The sequence below is a fragment of the Triturus cristatus genome, chromosome 7 (assembly GCF_964204655.1).
Source record: "Triturus cristatus chromosome 7, aTriCri1.1, whole genome shotgun sequence".
Taxonomy (NCBI): Eukaryota; Metazoa; Chordata; class Amphibia; order Caudata; family Salamandridae; genus Triturus; species Triturus cristatus.
Window position 1 is genome coordinate 1,688,930,717 of NC_140590.1, and position 5,171 is coordinate 1,688,935,887.

Below are 5,171 nucleotides of genomic sequence, written 5' to 3' on the forward strand. Positions count from 1 at the left end.
CTCTTCTACTCTGTGGGTTTTATCACTGCACATGCACTCCATGCAATCACGTACATATTCCTCTATATTCTTGTCCATTCCGGGCCACCAAAATGTTTCTCTTGCTTTCCTCTTCATTCCAGACATCCCACTGTGACCTTCATGTAGTAATTTGAGTAATCTACTCTGTAAGCTTCCCGGAACTACCAATCTGCCATTTCTTCGTAATATACCTTCCACAACAGAAAGTTCTGTCCATACTGTCCAAAATTCTCCCCAAAATTTTTTTAGTGTTACATTGGGGACAGATGGGTTTGATAATTCAACCATTAATTCTGTAAAAATGTTATCATTGGTTATGGCCTCCTTCCATTCATCACAAGATATAGCTCCCTTGCATGACCCAATGACTTCTGCTACCACACAGTCATCATTTGAGTCCATGTCATTGTCATCACACTCCAGTGGTAATCGCGATAAGCAGTCAGCATTGACATTGCGATTTCCTGGTACATATTGTAGGGAAAAATCGTATCCCTGCAATCTGTATAGCCATTTGGCTATCCTGGGAGTTGCTTTTTCAGCTCCTTTGTTAGTAAACAACTCTATAAGTGGTTTGTGGTCTGATCTAATTTCAAAACGTGTGCCCCATACATAGTTCTTAAAGTATGTTACACCCCACCAGCACGCAAGTGCTTCTTTCTCAATTACCGAGTAAGTAGCTTCTGCACCTTTCAAAGTGCGTGATGCAAATGCTACTACTCGTTCTTGATCCAAGTGTTTTTGCATGAGCACAGCACCCAGACCATAAGCACTAGCGTCTACTACAATCATGCTTTGATGTGAGGGATTGAATGGTTTCAAATGGACCGACTTTACAATTCGTTCTTTGATGAACTTAAAATCCTTCTGACACTCGTCTGTCCAATCGAATTTTGCTCCCTTCTTCATTAATAGTCTGAGTCTGTGAACTTTATCAGCAAAGTGTTGGACAAATTTGGAATAAAATTCCGCAAGACCCAAAAAGGAACGTAATTGATCTTTGTCTTGAGGTGGTGGTGCATTTGTGATTGCATCTAGTAATTTCTTTTTCGGTTTGACTCCATCTCTGGATAGCGTATGTCCTAAGTATTCAATTTCTTGTACACCAAATTTGCACTTCTTAATTCCCACTGTTACACCTGCTTGTTGTAACTTCTCTAAAGTTTTAGTTAATGTGGCATCGTGTTCTAAACGATTGGCACCCCAAACCAACACATCATCCTGGAACACTAATACTTTATGTAACCCTGTCAAAATTGTTGACATTACCCTCTGGAAAACCGCTGATGCAGATGCTAATCCAAACGGCATTCTTTTGAATTGGAAAGCTCCCGCCGGTGTGATAAAAGAGGTGAGATGTTTAGAAGATGGATTTAATTTGATCTGATGATATGCATTAGATAAGTCAATCAATGAAAAGTATGTCGCGTTATTTACTGAAGACACCATTTCGTTTATGTGAGGTAGTGGATATCGATCAAAAAGGATATTACGATTCAAATCCCTCAAATCAACACACATGCGCAAATTTCCGTCTGGTTTCTGCGCCGAAACTATTGGACTAAGCCATTCCGATGACTCTGTTGGTTCTATGATCTGGGCCTCACATAATCTTTGCAATTCTAATTTTAGTTTTTCCCTCAGGGTAAAAGGTACACTCCTTACTTTATGCACACATGGTGCATTGTGTGTTTTAAGTATTATGCGGTGTTCAAATTTTTGTAAGCAACCTAATTTCTCACTAAACAATTTTGGGAATTTAGTACACCATTTAATAGTTTCTGCATCCTCAGTGGTTAAAACTTGTTGTGGGTGGTTTGGATTTAAGGTGATTCCCAATTTCCTTTGTTCACACCACCCCAATAATGCTCTTCCTCTTTCCACCACATATACTTTGCTTGTGGCTGTCCTACCTTTGTGAGATAAGGTGCATTCAAAATACCCTATTAGTGGAAGTTTAACTCCACAGTATCCTACTGGTTCAACATCAGGAATTTTTAATTCGTGACTTCCTACCTTCTCCCATGCATTTTTGTCTATAATAGTGTATGGAGAGCACGAATCAGGCCAGACAGTTATTTTGGTGCCATCGATTCCTAAATCGCATTTGAGCGGATTATAAGTTTCAGATACTTCATTTATAACATTGTTACATATGACCATTATTTCTACCTCTCCTTCATTTTCAGAGTTGTCATACTCAACATTCTCATCTATAGCATTCACAGGGTGCTTCCATTTGGAGTTGAAAACAGATCCTGCTTTACACATGCGTGCTAGGTGACCCACTTTTTTGCATTTATAAAATTTTTCTTTGACTGCATAGCATTTTTCAGAATCTGCAGTGTGTCTTGTGCTACCGCACCTGTAACATACTTTGTTATATTTTTGATTAATGTGTATTTTGCTACTGTTGTTTTCTTTCTTATTACTTTGTTGTTCTTCTTTTTTTGACACTTTGGCTGTGCCCGACTTATCTGAACCTAGTTCCTTAACATATTTGGAAGTGTTTTCAATTCTTCTTGCTGTTTCAATAGTTTTTTTTAAGGTTGGGTCATTCATGTCTAGTAGTCTCTCTTGAATTTTTATGTTACTAGTTCTATTTATAAATTGGTCTCTTATAATTTCTCTGTGAAGATCTCTAAATCTACATGTGGCTGCAAGTGTCCTTAAAACAGAAATATATTGTTCTACAGTCTCTCCTGGTTGTTGAGATCGAGAAAAGAACTTGTGTCTTTCCACTACTATGCTGGTTTTTTTCCCAAAATTTTCCTCCAATGCATTTTTTACATTAATATATTCATCACTGAGGCTTGTTTCCTCATACTGTATCTCTGTTACCTCACTTTCATCTTTATTTTCGCTATCACTGGTTTTCTCTTCAATAACTATGTGCTTTGGAATTGTACCAATGGGTAATGTTTTTAAGACTTTCCTACCTTCTATGCCTAAATTGTGTTTTAATATTGCCACTTTTCGGGACGCTAGGAAATCTTCACCACCAATAGCTTCTAGATAGGTTTCAAAGGATTCTATCCAATCCTCCCAAGGTAAAATGGGTTCTCCGGGGTTTTGTAAAAATTTGGGCGGAGCTACAATAGATGACATATCCATAATGCTAGAGTTGCTATTAGTGGTAATAAGGAATAATCAACTTATAACTTATATTTTACATTCACTTCTTATACGATGCTCTTAGATATAAGTGTATTCCTATAACTTTAGCTGTAGTTGACAAATGTACAGAGAGAAAATAAAATACACATTTGGTAAAAATATCTGAAAATAGAATGATGTTATGTTGTTAATAAAATAATAAACTAACAAAATTGACGTAGTCACCGTCGTCTTGCGTAGTTCACAAGTAGTACTTCACTTCAAGTTGTGGTATGCAATGTAGACGGTCACACCCTTTTTGCCATGTATTCCACGTGTAAATGTGATGTTTTCTCTTACTTTGCCTCTGTGAATGCGCAGCGTGTGTGCTGGTTGTTATGGTAACCAGCGTTGTGTTTATCGAGTGTTCGATGACTCATACGTCATGCGTCATGACGCTTGCTGACGCGCATTGGACGTAGGGAATAAGGAACAAGAACCATGCCGGTGCTGCTGATCCCTCACGACTTGTGTCCACGGCAGCAATCCAAGAACGACAAACAAGAACAATGCCGGCGCTGCAGATCCCTCGCGACACAAGATCGTGGCCGAAGTTTACATTTGAAGGTGAGCGCGAGTTTTCTTCTCTTTTTTTTTTAACGGTTGTGTGATTCGGTTGCTGCTAGATTACCACCTTCCCATGTGAAAGTCGAGTGCGACGTCATTCACTGTGCATTCCACGCACACCTCTTCCAACGAATATGCGCCCATAAAAGGCTGCGATCCAAAGTGCAAACGCCGCTGTCCCAAATCAACGCGCAGCTCCGCACCCAGTCATAGTTCATGCACAGTCTCGCTTAAAAATGTGTCACAATTGACTCAGCTCTTCCATAGATTCCACAATGAATCTCTGCAGAGTTGCTTCATCAGGGCAAACTTCCCACTTCTCAACGCGCGTAATGTTCAAAACATCAGAAGTGCACTTCAATTAGTAGTCTTATATATAGCACGGTCATTCCATTCTCATTTGAAGATGTTCTCACCTTTAAGACGTTTTCAAAACTTCGTAGCAGGGAAACGCGATGCTCATTAATTCGTTGCTTTCAGTTCGTCTGGGGGTTGATGGTTCATAAATTCTTTTTGGTTCAGTCTGCTTTAATTAGATCCCATACTCATCGCCACTTTTATGACGAGCAGACTAGATAGATTTGAGAGAGTCTTTATTGTAAGATGACAGGAACAACCCCCAGATACATCCTCTGCCTGCAACTGCCAGCACTCCTCCCTCGCATCCCCACAATTCTAACACCATGGATACTGTTAGAAGAATGCAGACCCTGTTGCTAAGACAACATAAGATATCAAGATATAACAATAGGCTGCTGTGCTTTTCAGCAGTGAAGCAAGAGAAGCATAATCCTAGCTTCTGTGTCCTTATTAGAATTGAAAATTCTTGATGGCTTTCCCAGAAATATTTTTATTCAGTTAGCTTCCCAGAGACAATAAGCTGGTATAGCAAGGGATGGGGATCAATGATCAAAGTTGAGGCTGTGTTTGACTAGGTTTGATTCTTTTAGATAGCACCAGGTTCCGTTGCCCAAGTGCTTGACTGGCTGGGGACAGAACATTGACTCAGTGTTAAGACTTCAAAGATGGAGGACTCGTTGGCAACGACGCCAATGAAACAAAAAGAGGACTGCTGACTTAAGTGGTGTCGATGTCTCCAAAGCTGGGGGAACCTGGTCACCATCTTGTAAGGATCCGTCGCACGGTTAAAGTTCATACGGGCATTTAAGCGTGATGCAACGAATTGCACCTCAAAAACCGTAGTTTTTGGTACGTGGCAGGCTTGTTTACTGAGTAATATTTTCACTGTAAGAAAATACCGAGTGTTTTCAAAGTGTCGATATTACCGTCTTACTTACATTTACTATTTTTATGAAGTAGTATGCAATAGTAATAGTTATACGAAGAAATGCCAGGGAAGCGAGCGCTTCTGAGTGTGTTTGCGCGACACGTCCTTAGATAGCAGAGGAACTCCTGCCTGCAGGGGC